Raw genomic sequence first — 16,246 nt, 5'->3', positions numbered from 1 at the left:
TTAATTTCGCTTGATCAAAAAAAGTAATGCTTGATAAGAAATTACATTATCTTATTGTCTTTTACCTAAGTCTGCAAATCTTTGTTTGTTGATCTTCATTTATGGATAAAATCAACAATATACTACTCATGATTCAAAGCATTATGACCAATGCGCCTGCCCCCATCCAACCAGACTGCCCAGTTGGCTGGAAACAGGAAAAGGAAAATCAACTAGAGAACGCTGTTGTTTCAGACAATAATGAATAGTTCACTGGCTGCGAGCAGATCACATCTTTTTGCGAGTTTAACTGTTGTATTTTCTCTTGGGATTATTGAGGGTGGAGGTGAGGAATCGATCGTGATATGCGATGATTAATGCCTTTGGAAAGTTTTTTTTTTTTTTTTAAGCGCTTCCGTAGCGCAATTGGAAGAACAGCGGTACATTGCGCCCTTCAATTGGAACAGGCCTAAGTTCGATTCTCGTCGCGACGGGAGAAATCTTTATCTGGACGATTTTCAATCGAAGGTGAGTTAGTCGATCTCATACGGAGGTAGCAGGGTTTTTTCTCCCAGAAATTCGGGTTTTTCATCCCGCATACAGACATATCGGCCCTTCAGAACACACGCAATTTACAGACATAGAATACTAATTGAGGTGGAGGTGGGCGGTAGATGTCGTTGATGGAGATAATTTGTAGTAGAGGTTCGGTGTAGTGGTTGAGACAGTTGTATCAGTTGAGAAAGTTGTAGGTGTCCTCCCGCGATGAGTCTTTGGACTCCTTGGAGGTGTCAGGAATAATAATAATAATAATAATAATAATAATAATCTATATTGTGGTAAGGTTAGAGACTACGAGATGGCAGCAGTCGTTAGCCATACTCTCCTCCACGGATGCTTATTAAAAACCATTCATATCCTTGGGAAAGGTATCTGTAATTGCCTATCCACCAGTCCTCAAAAATTAAATAAGGCTCAACGGCTTCGATTACACATTTCAGTGAATAAAAGACCGATAAAATATAAATACAAGTTGAATAAATGGCGTTCTTTTTCTTTTTCTTGTGTGTTTGCGCGCGCTTAAGGAATTATCACTCAGTTGTTCCATAAATTTCAGTTCTTCGTTCTTCCAACCTTTCTGAATCTCGTCTAGGGATGCGAAGAACCTTTATCGATGCTTTTTCACTGAAGATGAGTTTTTCCGGTCTGATACAGGATAACATGGTTTTCCTCCCCGAAATTCACATTTTTCCTCAGCAAAGCAAGTAAACTGGCTATTAGAACAAATGCAATTTACATAATACACTGGCCTCATAGCTTGAGTTTCTTTGGCTTTAAATTCAAATAAACCCAAGCCAATTCTCCCTTTCTTCCTTGAAGTACCGTAGTTAAAGTTGGCACCAGACTATATATTTAATATGATGTGGAAAACAACTGCTGAATGAAACTGACAAATAAACTAAAAAATAAACTTAGGCAGACGGTTGCCATTATTGCGCTATTTTAAAGAAGGAATCTCATTCCTCGTTTGTTAGAGAAAAGATTTTGACAGTAGTTACGCACATGGCGCTTCAATATTTTCGAAAAACGGGAAGGGAGGGGTAATATATTCAATTTCGGAAATTATTATGTGAAACCTCCAGAGAGTCAAAAGACTCATCGAGGGAATAATTATTATTATTATGTTATGTGAACTTAATTGACTGCTAAATAACTGATCGTGTTATTCATTTATAGCTTACTTATGTGGTATGTTTTGCCAAAAAAAAATAATTAATAAATTTTTCTATATCAAGTTGTTTCTTTTTGAAAGTACCAGGTATAATTATAATCTAGCAAGAGGCTTTAAAGCTCTAAATTTGAATTATTTGTTAGTGATGTCGCTAGGTGTATGAAGCGCGCATTGATCAATTCCTCCGAAATTTGATTTGGGCGTCTAATGTTTAGTTTGCTTTTAGCAGTTGTATTAATTTGTGAGGAAAAATAAACAATAGCCTGCAGATAATCTAAAGGTACGTTTATCCTGTATTAAAATAATACTTTTCTAGAAACATTGTTAAGGATGTAGCTTTAAAATGGTTGTTTTGCAGACTGACTGGTAGATAGTGCACCGAACTGAACCTGATTCCCTTTAATTTGGTTGTTTCCAGGTGTACTTGAGTCAGGGTGACTACCCAGCAAAAATATTTAGTACCAACTTATGCAGGAAAAAGGTACTAAATCTGAAAAAAAAAAAAAAAGTACTAAATTTTTATTTGTTTCTGTTTCACTATATTTAGGGCATTTCACGATATTACTACCTTATTATCATAGATGAACTCAATGTAAAACTGTTAAATTAACACATGTATGATAAATATGAAAACAAAAAAACCAAAACACACCTTACTGTAGTCATCTATGAGTCCAAGAGCAGCAGTTGTCAATCATAATAGAAGTCCCAATTGTAACTAGCACTTAACATGTGTATTAATTTACTATATAATTTTAATCTCAATTTAGTGTTTAAAATAATGTGACATTAAATTTTCTGTTATTTAATATGCTATTTACATATACCGAGGTTCCCACTCACAAGAGAAATGCTGGAAGTATTTATTCATTATTTTTAGCAGATTTTGCTAAATTAACTCTTCAGAAATAGTGAAATCTGTAGCTGATGAATGTTTCAATTTTTCTTTTGTCAAAAGCAGTCCATTCATCAAGGAGTTTGTACAGCATTTTTCATTTCAAAAACTTTATTCCAAAAAAACCATAAATTCCTGACTTTTTTCAATGCTTCTACAGTCTTCTATAGTTGCCATTCTCTATCAAGCTCTTCATAATGCCCCTATATACACATTTTCTATGTCTAAAAACTGACCACTGTCAGCTGGATTTATCTTTCAATGGGGTTCAAATTACACTGTGCATCAATAAAAGGTGGTTACTCATATTAAAATATTTACTTTTCCACTTGTTTTCATTGTTGTAATGATCTTATAACATGCAAGAAGTGTTTGGATAGCAAAGAATATATTTTCATTGGCTAATGGCAGTCGTATTGTGTTAGTATGGGATTGGGGGGGGGGGGGGGAGAGAATGTTCGGGAACAGTGGGGGGGGACAAAAAGAGAAATCATGCTTGTGTCACTGAATATGACATATGGGGAGGTGGGAGAATAGAAAAATATTAAACTCATATGTCTAACTCTCATGTTGTTGTTGTTGTTATTATTTGGAAGGAAGAAAGTACTAGATGTTGGCGAATGTATTAGAACACTAAAAATTTATAAAAAAAAAAGTACCAGATCTAGTATGAAAGTACTAATGGTGGTCACCCTGACTTCAGTTTGAATAGGGGAACGTAGATGGGGGACTGCTGAAGCCTCAATTCGCTGAGGGTTGGGTAAATTCTCTTTGTATAGAGCTTAGTAAGGAATCTATTACTATAAATTCCATGTCTCTCCAAATTTCAACTTAACTAAAAACAGTAACTATAAAAAGGCAAGAAAAGAGAAATAGTGTGCATGTAGATAACCAAAGCCTTCACATCACAAATATATATGGTCTTAATTACATCAGCGACATTAATTTCCACCTCCACCTTAGAAAACCTCCCATACTTTAAACACTGCTCACCTATGTTGTTCTCAATTACATTTTCTTTGGTTCTTTTCATCTTGAGGTGGTATTTGTGCATATGTTCACTTGGACATACCATGATAGAGTTTGCAACTTAAAATCTGATTTTGGTCTTGTAGCTAAAATTGTCTCAGCCCATTCTGACAGATTTATTGGTTGTCTCTATCATTCTTCTTGTGATACCAACTATTCTGAACTTATGAATTCTTTTAAATGTTGATTTTCTTCAGTCTAGCTATCTTAATAGTAAGATCTTCTTTGAAGATTTTGGCTTTTCTTTTCCATCTGTACAGATCAAGCAGGTAGAGATCCTGGTAAATTTCTATCACCAGTGAGCTTGCATAAATTGCTCACATGCCTACCAGAATACCTAACCAGTCTCCAGACATTCTTGATTTCTTCTTCACTAGTGATCCTTCTCGATACACATACACTTGATGTTTTGTCCTGTGCATAATGCAGATCACAGCTTCTTCCATAGAGCTTGGATAGTAGATTAGTGCTTTGAATTGGAGATTGGCTGTGTGATAGGTATCAACAGGTTGTGTATGGGGGAGTGATATCCAAGAAGAGGAAAGTCACTGGTGGTATGCCCCAGGAATCTGTTTTGGGGCCATTGTTGTTGTTTAATTTGTGTGTGAATGACATTGGAAAGGACTTAAATGATATACAGTTGTTTGTAGATGATGCAAAGTTGGGGAGAGTTAGGAGAAGTAGAGCAGATAAAACTTTGCAAGAGGACCTAAATAGACTCTCTGAATGGGCAAGTGTGTAGGGATACTGTTTAATGTTGCAAAGTGTAAATTTTTAAAATTTGGGAAGCAAAGATGGGATGCAGAGTATAGGATTAGTGGGGATATTTTGGTGGATAGGGACATTAAATTTTGTGGAACGTTTTGCTAAAATTATGAGGACAATGCAGCAGATTACGGGAATTATGCAGAGAACACTGACATTTAGAAGTAAGGATGTTTTGATTCTATTGTACAAAATCTGGATTAGGCCGCATATGGATTACTGTGCACAGATTTGGTTGCCAGGTTTTCAAAAGGATGATGAGATGCTGAAGAGAGAGTCCAAGTTGGTTTCTGGTCTCTGAAATGTGGAATATGAGGACAGATTGAGAGAATGCAGATTACAGAGCCTAGGGGATAGAAGGAAGAGGGGAGACATGATTGAGACGTATAAGTTGATAGGAGTAATCACTAGTTAGTATGGATGAGATTTTTCTTAGAATATCTGCAGGTGGGGGAGAATGAGAGGCCATCCCTGGAAGCTGTATAAGGTGGGTATGAACAGAGAGGAGAGGTTTTTTGTAAGGAGAGTGGTGGGTGATTGGAATGCATTGCCTGAGAATATGGTGAGTGCTGGGACAGTGAATGCATTTAAGTTGAGGTATGATGAGCTGTGAATGTGAGAGTGGGACTTCCCATGATGAGTCTCTTGACTCCATGGAGATTTGTTGATAATAATAATAATAATAGAGCAACATTCACCTAGTTGCTCTCATCCATGTGTTGTATGGCATTATAAGAATGTCATTTGGGATGAACATTGGGCTTTCTGTGCCTCATTTGCTTAGTTGGATTATTATGATTAGTTTTATGATCAAAACATTTTCACTGAATGCATGAAGGATGCAATATTTATTCCCATTCCACTTTAAAATCTTCTCCTTTATATAAATCTTGGTTCTCCAAGAAGTGTGCCAAGGCTATATAAGAGAACTGGTTTTCATTGAAATCATCTTCCTTTTTGTATATATTAATGCCCAAAATAGTCACAAACAAACATTGAAAACTGATTGCATTTATAATTAGATCTCATTTATATTTTGAATAAGAGAAAAAAATAAAAATAAAATACACTTCTCCTTGGTGTTCTAATATCTTGATCCAATCATCTAAATATTGAAAGTTTATTTTTCACTTGGTCAGACTATAATAAATTTAGTTTAATCCTTTATCCAAGTGTGTGCAAACAAAGTTTGCTCCTGAAAGTATCTTCAGGACTGGGATAAAGTGGTACAACACCTTGTAAAGGTGGAGCAAGCTACCAACACTCCTATCTCAGTATCTCCCATATCCCATAATGCAAAACATATCTCCTTGCGGATATGTATAATGTTATGCATTAAGGGAAGGGCCACCACCCAGACTAGTTTCGACCTTTGTTGAGGTCTCTTTAGTGGGAGCCAGGCCCAAGTGGAGATACCAAGGCAAAAGCATTAACAAGGTCACCTCCTATAGGAGCTGCCAAACGGTGTGCCACCTTTTTATTAAATTACTCTGGATTTAGAAAGATGTTGAAAGTTTATTTTTCACTTGGTCAGACTATAATAAATTTAGTTTAATCAATTAATTACAATTAATTGATTTAGGACATTAAAGTGTCTCAGTTTTCTCTCAACTGTAAGTTTAGAATATCTAAGTTCATTTGAAAAAAATTTCTGTTTTTCTGTATAATTATTTTTATATTATAGAAAACTTTCTTAAAAATAAATTTCGTTAAATTTTTGTTTTATGCTATACCTTTTTTTAATTTTGTTAATACTCTACGTACATTTTTCCAACTGTTATACAAGCAAAATAGTTACACTTTAAAAACTACAATGTTCGTAAAAGAAAAGCTAAATTTTCTGACCTGTAATAATAAACAAACTCATCCCAAAAGACAGATTGATTACCCTATTATCGGAATGGATTCTCCTTTTTGGGACATGCACAGAAGTGTCGAAGGGTCTCTAATTGGTGGGCGAACTGTAACCAGACTCGTTCCAAACAGTATGGAGAATCAGGGACTCTCTCTCAATCTCAGTTAGAAATGCATTCTGGTAGTTTAGCTACTGCAGGCATTGAAGTCATTGGTGCATGCAAGCCTCCTTACCATTTCAAGGTGGGGATAAAGGTAGATGAATTTCTTTCTATACATGAAACTTTAAAGCAATGTGTCACTCTGAGATTATATAACTAATATATCATTCTAATACATTTATAAGCAAAACAGCACAGTTATCCCTTGCTTAATGCAGTTTTGCTTAATGTGGGATTTGATTAATGCAGCGAAAGTAATTGCGACAATCTCTTGATATATGTGGCAAGAGTTTTGATTAACGCACCTTTAAAATTACCTCTCAAAAACATGCAAGCCTCTAGGATGTTTCCTGGCCGAGAGAAAGAAAGTCGTAAGCGGATGACGTCATTCCTCCATAAAAAACACAGCAGAACTTTGCATTTAGATAATGCACCTGGTCATCCAAATTCTCTTAATGATCTGTGTGATGTGAAAATTTTATTTTTTCTACCAAGTATGACATCATTGCTACAACCCATGGATATGGGTTTCAATGCAACTTTCAAAGCCTATTTTCTTAAAAAGACATTCTTAAAGGCTGTAGAAACAACAACAGGAGAAAATGCGATTAAGCTACAAGAATTTTTAAAAAATTTTTAACATTAAACATGCAATTGAAAACATTCATGATTCTTAGGAGCAAGTGTCTTTTAGCTGCATGAGAGCTGTTTGGAAAAACCTTTTGCCAGAATGTGCTAATGACTTAGGTGGTTCTCAAAATCCTGTGAACAACGTGGTTGAAGAAATCGTTCCAATTGGTGAAGACTTTGGTTTTGATGCAGAAGATGTTAGAGAATTATTGGATTCAAACTCAAAAGATTTCAGCGACAACGATCTTCTTGAAATTGAACAACAACGTACATATGAAGACACCGAACAAATGAAATGTAAAGATGAAGTTCCAAAGGAGATAACAATCAAAGAACTGGATGGAATATTTCACATTTTAGAATTGCTTAAGAAGCAAGTAATGGATACAGATTCAGATGTGAATTGAAGAACACTTCTTTGCCGAGGTCTAGAGAGTCATTTTGCTTATCGTAGAATTTATGCTGATAAGAAAAAAACTAAAACTGTTCTAACGACTCCTGATAACTTTTTTTGATAAAAAAATTGTAACTAACGTAGGTACAAGTATTCATTAAACATTTTCTTTCCTTTACTTTTCTTCGTTTTTTATCTTTCCTAAAAGAGTACCATATAAATCTAATCATTAATACAGTAATCGATCATGGACAAATTGTAATTTTTACCATTGATTATTATATTTGATTAACACGATTTTGATATACGTGGTAACATCGAGGGATTAATTAACCGCATTAATCGAAGGATAATACCTGTATTTGTTTTCTAGGAAATTGACATTTCTAATGAAGGTATTACTGAATGTGCCAGAGTGCAAGCTACCATTGTTAGCCCTACTTTGGAGTGGTGCATGTTGAGAACTGGAAAAAGTGTTCAGCCATCTGTTGTAAACATTAGTTATATATATATATATATATATATATATATTTTTTTTTTTTTTTTTCTGTTTTAGCTGTAAACAAGATGGCTTTTGTTTTAAATAAAAAAATTACACTTTAAAGGGGTCATATTTTGAGGGGGAAAATGTTAAAAATTGACTGAATTATTAAAACAAAATGTAAAGTACTAACTGTTCATCTTGGATGCTCTGCATGGGTTCTGTTCCGCTCTACTGGCATCAATCTTCCTTTGCTTTTTTTTTTCCTTCTTAATCTTATAAAATCTTAATCTTATAATCTTTCCAATCCTATAAAAATATAAGCAACAGCTACACAAGCATCCAATCAGTTCTGCTTCACAACCACCAAACTAACCTCTCCTCTTTCATTCTGTTGCTATTTGTTTACTACTTGATATGTTGTAGGGAAAACCTCTTATTTAAATGTTGAATTAACATTACTAAAAAATCAGTTGTAATAAAATGAAGTGAAAGTTAGAGAAAAATCACTTTGCTTACAAGAGATTGTGTAGACTTTCTCAGTGCAACATTCCTTTTATTATGTTCACCACAAAAGGACTCAGTGAATTTAAATAAAGAAATGTTTTTTAAGGGAACCGATATCAAGTAAATTATTATTATCTTTGACCTCAGACTCATTAAGGGAGGTTATACGTTGCCCAAACCAGCTGTCATACCTTTCCTTAAACTCATTCACATTAGATGCACTCACCACTTCAAGAGGCAGTTCCACTCACACACTGCTCTATGAGAGAAAAATCTAGGTCTTACTCCTTCCTTAACTGTTAACAAACTTAACTTCTATGGATGCCCACATGCTCTCTCACCGCATTCTATATAATGGAAATATTTTTCAGACAATATCCAATCACACCCATTCAGAAGTACATAGGCCTCTATCCAATCGACCCTCTTTCTCCTGTTAACTAGAATCTGTGACCACATACTCTTAATCTCTCCTCAAAATTTACACCCTTGCATCCTTTCCTCTGCTTCTGTATCCTCTGGGAATCCAGAGACCAAATCTGTACATAGGTCCAGGTGCTGTCTTATCAAGGCCTTGTAAAGAGGCAAAATGAATTCCTTATCCTTACATGTCAAGGTTCACTTCAACATTGCCATTATCCTCTGTGGTATTTGTACAAACATCCAATTAGCTTTTGCTATAGCAAAAACTGATTGGATGACCGTTGAACTTCAAATTCCTATCCACTATAATGCCAAGATCCCTAGTATCATCCATTCTTATAGCATTACTCTACTAATATGGAAGCTGAGAATGAATGCTGCTAAAAAGGGAGTGAGGACTACATTTTTTTCTCATAGTGTGGTGCATGATTGGAATGTATTGCCATTGGATGCGGTGTGTGTACAAGCAGTGAATGAATTCAAGAATAAGTATGATAGTTGGTGCATGTAGTATATGGCCTCCCTCGATGAGTCTAATAATATTATTATTATATGCTGTTGGAAATTTCATCACACCAAAGTGCATAACTAACATTGAACTGAATAGCCATTATCATTTGCTCTGATTTCCATCCTATTCAAATCATTCTGCAAGTACTGAATGTCAGTAGAATTCCTGATTGTTCTATCTTCACATCATCAGCAAACAATTGCACATCTCCTGGTAGACACTTCCTAATGTCATTAATGTATAGATTGAATAACAGTGGCCCAAGGACTGAGCCCTGAGATACACCACTGGTCATTTTTTTAAATTTTTTTATTTTTTATTAATCTTTGTACTGGTTATGGGCAGTACTACCCTTACATCACGTCCAGACTTGATATAAGCCTAAGCCTTTACAAGCGTTTTACCCTATACCTGTTCTAGTTATCATTGTAGTCATTCTCTGGTGGCAATGCCATGCCACCAGTGTCCCTAGGGTCCTCAAGGAAAGAACTTTTATATCCTTTTGCGTAAGCCCAAGCTGTTTTAAGTCCTTATAACTATCTGCTCTCCATATGCCATGTAAAGAGATGGTGGCACTGGTAAACCTCGGAGTTGCCCCATGCTCCTCCCGAATCTTACTAATTAGACCATGGTTATTTTTATAGTAGTTCACTTTATCATTATGGCTATAGGCTAGTGGATGCCCTGTTCCCACCACCTGGGCATCAACTACCCAAATGTCACCATCTCTTTTAATCACTAAGTCTGGCTTACGCAAACCCGCAGAGGTCCTATAATGTGGTTCCACTGCAGTCTCCCAACTTTTGTTCTTAAAGCGGTTGTTCAGAACGGAGACCATGGCATCATGCCCCCTCACACGGACCCCATGGGTGCAGAAGCAACACTGGACTTTATGAGACAATGTCTCACTGTAGTGGCAGCCAGCCCTAAAGTTGGAGTTGTCACTACCCCATTGAGCTGTGCGGGCTCAAGTAGGCAGGGCATTGATCCTCGTCCTGATAAGGTCAATATACTCGAACCCAGGGAGGAGTCTGGTGCCATCCCTTACCCAATCATGCTGTTGAGGCACCAGATATGACTCTTTTAAAGGAGCACCATCTACAGAACAGTGCAACAGAGATGCCCACCTCTTGTGTTCTGCGGGTGCTGACTCAATTAAAGTACCTTGATAATGGGACCAGCCTTTAGTCCACCTAAAGTCTTCTTGTATTAATGGGCCATAGAAAGCCTCTCTGCAGATGGGGGAAGAAGATAGTTCTAACTGCGCGATTCTTGACAGCCACAGGCGTGAGATCAGCCATCTAAGTGATGGAACCCCAAGCCCACCATCCTTCACCCTTGCAGTAGGAGTGTCAAGTGGCAGTCTGAGCCATGATCTCACGGCTGAACGGATAGCCCTGTCCATTCAGGACAGTACTGAGATATATGTCCTACCAAGCACCAACTTGTGGTAAAAGCGAGGTAGGAGATTGTAGGAAAGGAGAAACAGTCTTTGCTGGGGCTTGAGAGGTACTTTCCTCAAAGAAGTGATCCCAGCTTCTAGGATAGAAGGGACAGAAGACCTTCCCTTTGGGGTGAACATGATACCAAGGTATCTCCACTCTTCCAGGATGGTCAAAGCATGCAACGGCCTCCCTTGCAGGGATAACTCTATAGTCTCCACCTTACGCTTCTTGTCACGACCAGAGGGGACAAGAGCTAAAGAGCAGGACTTCTCTACATTAATAGAAAGGCCTCGAATAGAGAAGTCAACTGCCTGGCAAGGAGTTCATGCAAGCCTTTCTTAGTAGAGGCTACGAGAATAAGATCATCCGCAAAGACCATAGCATTAAAGGAAGAAGCGCCTAGAGAGTAGCCTATATGGCTAGGAAGAGAATGAAGAAACTCATGTATGATGCAGTTAAAGAAAAGGGGAGATAGAGGATCCCTGGCGAACACCCCGCACTGCGGGAATAGAAGTTGCACGGGACCCTGTAGTGATAGTGATGGAGCTACCCAAGTATAGCTCCATAACATTGGAAAGAAAGGGTTCTGGACATCCAGCAATAGACAGCGCTCGAAGGAGAGTAGGAAGGGAGATGCTATCAAAGGCCTTTTGGAGGTCCAGCAATGTCATACATAGAGGCTTAAGGTGGAATCAGAGAGAAGAAAGAAGATATATATTCTTGGCACAGCCGTCCAAAGGGACAAAAGCTCTCTGTCTATCTATAATCATGCTGTATGTGTTGCTGAAGTCGTTTAACTAATATTTTATGATAATAAAATCTGTCAGATTTGCAGCCACCATATACCACTTTTTGATACCTCTGTCTATTATCTACATATCCAAGTTTGTATTCCAAACCCATATTCTCTAATTTATGGAACAGTCTTTCATGTAGTATCCTATCAAATGTCTTCGCAAAATCCAACAGTGTCATGTTGTATCTTTTCCCTTTATTCAGCTCAGCTGTAACATAGTTATAAAATATGAGTAAATTGCTAAAGAATGACCTCCCTTTAATAAACCCATGCTATTCCTTGCAGAGTATAGTAGCTTATCTGTCAACCCATTTCTATATGCTAGTTCTTACCAACTTCTCAAAAATCTTCACCACCACACCAAAGATCCTGCTAGGTCGGTAGTGAGACACATTTGTTTTTGCACTACCCATTTGTAAAGTGAAATTGTTGTACATTCTTTCCATTCCTGTGATATCTTTCCTGAGCTGAGACTCAAGTTATACAAACATGTCAAAGTCCTAGCCAGTTTGGTTGAATGTTTCTTTAGCAAACATGTTGATTTTCCATCTGTCCCTATTGCCAAATTCTTATCCAGATGATCAACAGCTCTTCAGCCTTATTCTCATACACCTCTTTCTTCATCCAATATAGTAATAGCCCTGTGCACCATGGTACATGCACTTGGTTAACATATCTAAGCAAAGTGAGCACTTATTAATTTAACAATCTTTATAGCTTCTGATACAAGAGTACCCTCTGCATTCAGTAAAGTTATTCTTCCATATTCATCTTTCTGTTACTTGCAGCATAATGATAAAATTCTTTTGGATTGCCTTTAGTCAATTTCTTTTCATACTTCGATTTAGTTTTCTGCACAATACTCATTACTTTTCTGGCCAATGTTTTATATATTTTATAACTCCTCTCACTCTTATTTATGCAATATTCTTTTCACATCATCTTCTTAGTATGAATTTCTTGCTTAATAAAGTTGCACATCTGTTTCATTCCCACCCTATTTGTTATTTGAACTCTGGGGATATATACTACCTGATTTAAGCACTTTTCAAGGATTCCCATTACTGATATCTTTCCCATTCAGTAAATGATACAATGGGACTTCCCAGCTTTGTAGTTTGGCTATATAACTTGCCATTTTTTTATGATGACCCCACACATGAAAGTTCACAGGACCTATAAAACCACAGTGCTGTGTGTTTTATAGGTCCTGTGAATAGGTGATTAAGGAGAAAGAGGTAGCTTATTGATATTTTCTTAAAGAGTTAGAGGTTGTATTCAGTAGGATAAACAGTAAGGGGAGATTGTTCCAAAAAAAAAAAAAAAAAAAAGAGGTGGATGGAATGAAAGAAGATAAGGGAAAGACTCTTTATCTGCTCAACCAGAGACCAGCCACTTCCCCTAGACCTATCTGGAGTATGCCAGGTCCCTTGCAGTTGCAAACTCCTACTACAGCCAAACAGGCAGGACAGCCAATATCAGGATATCGGAACACAAGGACTATATCCAGTTCCACCAATACAGCCACTCAGGACTGCCTGACCATGCATTATACACCCACCGCAGAAAATGCTGGATGATGGCCACTTTATTACACTGCAGCAAGTACAAGTACGAAAGATTATTCCTTGAATCAGCCTCAGATCTGAAAAACTTACCCAAACCTCGACAAATTTAGGTGCATGAGACTGCTCCAAATCTGGAAGGTATACATTCTAAGATCGTCAGCCCAATGGCCAAGACAACCCAATTTAGCCCATTAATTAGGGGGCACCTTTTAGGACTCTAGGACTGACTTCACTTGCCTTTCTTTTGCTTAGGGTGAGTACCTACGTGCACATATTATTTTGTGATCCCTGAAGATGGCAATGTAACATTGGCGAAATATAGGTACTGTAGTTATTAAAGTTTTTATAATTAATGATTTAGTTTACGTTGTCATTTCCTAAAAATTTAGTTCAATACCTTAAGTGCCTTTTTAATACATTCTGTTCATCATCAAATTCCTGACATTTATCCTCAAGGGGCATCCAGGATATAATAGTACATGAAAAATTTACATCATTACTAACTTCCTATCTACAATTTTCCTCCAAATCAATCTATTACCTGTCAAGGCATCAACATTGTCAGATCTTATATTTCTATCTTCAAAGGCACTTTTTACTGTATCAATCCACCTATATCTGGTTGGCTGAGTGGTTAGCATATCCACTCTCCAGCCAAAAGGCTGTGGATTCAAATCCCGCTGTGGGCATAAATGTTTGTGATTGTCTGTGAAAGTACTAGTGGTGGTAGTCGGGGGTACATGATGTTAGTGTTAGATGATGAAGGTTGGTGGAGTGGTGAGACGAGGAGTCTGGAGTGGATGCCCTCCCTCGATGAGTCTTTGGACTCCCTGGAGGTGTGATGTAATAATAATAATATCTTGGTTTTCCTCTGGGTCTTTTTCCTGCCAACCTGGCAGAGAACACAGTTTTGCTAATCTTTCCTCTCCCATTCTGTTTAAGTGACAATACCACCTGAGATTTTATCTGCTAACACATTCCTTGATGCTAACAATATTAAGTTCTTTCCTAATATCCTTGTTTTTGATATGATATTGCCATTGATGCCATCTGTTCACACCCCTAATCTTTCTCAAGACTCTCATATCTGTGGTCTCTAGTCTTTGGTCGAGTGTTTTACTTCTGACCCAGCTCTCAGATCCATAAGTTAAAACTGGTTTGAACACTGTCTTGTATACAGCTAATTTAGTGTTCTGACTAATTTCGCTCTTGTTCCATATGAATTTATTCAATTGACTTCCTACCATACCAGCTTGTCTATTTCCATATTTAATTTACCATCTTCACTAAAAATCGTGCCTAAGTAGCTGAAATGTTTTACTTATTCCAAAAGTTCTCCATTCACAACACAGTTGACATATTAAATGATTCTGCCTATTTTCATTGTCTTTGTCTTGTTATTGCTGACCTTCATACCATATCTATTACAACAGTTATTCAATTTAGTCAGGGAATCTTGCAGACTTGTAGCAGATTTATTTAGAAGTATAACATCTGCATAAAGCAAAGAGCTGACGTTAACATCTCCAGTTTTAATAATAGATTTAATACCACTTTCTTTCATAATGTGATCCATATAGATAATGAATAACAGAGGAGATAGTGTACATCCTTGTCTGACACCAGATTTAATATTAAACCATCTTCCTGTACTTCAATTGTAGCTGCTGACTTACAACTCAAATAAAGACTAAGTATTGCTTGATATTATACCCCATTGACACCATACAACTGTAGCATTTTGAATAGCTTCTTTGTTGGCACCTTGTTATATGCTTTTTCTAGATCTACTAAACTTAAATACAGATCCTTCTTATATTCCCATTATTTCTCAACTATTTGTCTTAAAGTGAAAATCTGATCCTGAGAGCCTCTATTTGGCCTGAATCCAGCTTGTTCTTCATCAAGCTTATCTTCCATAATCCTTCTCAACCGTTTCTCAAGTATACTGGCATCAATCTTACCAGGAACACTCAGTAGAGAAATACCTCTGTAATTCTCGCATTCAGTTTTATTTCCCTTTTTATATATGAGTACTATGAGAGCTCTACTCCAATCATCTGGAATTCGTCCCTCTGAACTATGCAGTGCAGCCACTGTAAGACTTTTATACCTCCATACTTGAGCATTTCTGGCCGAATATCATCCACATTTCAGACTTTTGATGGCTTTTTCTACTTCAAGTATGGATATGTTTTCCTGATTGCATGCCTGGTCATTGTTTTTTTTATCACTGGGCTGTCATCACTGCTGGTTTCATTTCGCAATTTTTCAAAGGAATTACTCCTTATGTCAAGGATATCTTTTTCTCCAGTTTTCATATCACCTTTATCATCTCTGATTCCTTTTATAGCACTCTTTCCTCCATTTCTGAGCTTCTTCGACAACCTCCAGAATATCTTGCCATCTTCTTGATATTTATTTTCTGTTCTTACATTTGTTTTTGTATTTTCTAAGAGCACAATCAGACTTATTTGCCTGGAACTTTTGATGTGCTTTCTTCTTTTCCTTCGCTGCCTCTAACTTCCTGTGTCCACTATAGAGTTCTGATTTTTCTATCCTTGCAGTCAACCTCACCACATGCCTCTTTGGCTGAATCAATCAGTGTTTCTTTCAGGGCTTCACTGAATCTCCAGGTTTGGTTCCTGTTCTCAAACTCTTTCATTTTTTCTTGAATAATCTTTGTGTATTTTAGTCTACAGTTCACATCTGGGAGCTGTTCAACTTTTATTCACTTTAAAATTTTCTTACGTGTTCTTCTTTTCAATATAAAATTCAATTTTATCCTGCTCAAGACTAAATGGTGATCACTTCCAATTTCTAATCCTCTGTACACTCTAGTGTCCCACACCAGAGAAAAAACATCACTATTAACAATAACATAGTCAGTGAGACTTTTCTTATTCCTTGTGTCTTCTCTCCATGTGAATTTGTGCACATTTTTATGTTGGAACATGCTATTAGTAATAACCAGTCCATGTCCTGAGCAGAAATTCAACAAGTATTTGTCATTATTATTAGCTTTGCTCTTTTCTCCAAATTTTCCCAAAATATTTTTGTATGTCTGACAATCATT

The 16,246-nt window shown here is 36.8% G+C and overlaps 1 protein-coding gene across 1 annotated transcript in view; it reads left to right on the top strand.

The window, feature by feature from the left end:
- Positions 1-1,908: 1,908 nt before the first annotated feature.
- Positions 1,909-16,246, top strand: part of LOC150098426 (putative palmitoyltransferase ZDHHC24) — a 40,898-nt gene continuing 26,560 nt past the window's right edge. Inside the window, exon 1 of the mRNA XM_090405305.1 lies at positions 1,909-1,991. The gene's annotated coding sequence lies outside the window, so the exon portion shown is untranslated. The remainder of the gene's footprint in view (positions 1,992-16,246) is intronic.

Source organism: Typopeltis vanoorti, chromosome 15 (assembly GCF_054136105.1).
Source record: "Typopeltis vanoorti isolate ZY-2024b chromosome 15, IOZ_Tvanoo_1.0, whole genome shotgun sequence".
In the NCBI taxonomy this organism is placed as follows: Eukaryota; Metazoa; Arthropoda; class Arachnida; order Uropygi; family Thelyphonidae; genus Typopeltis; species Typopeltis vanoorti.
This window is presented reverse-complemented; position numbering and strand designations above follow the sequence as displayed.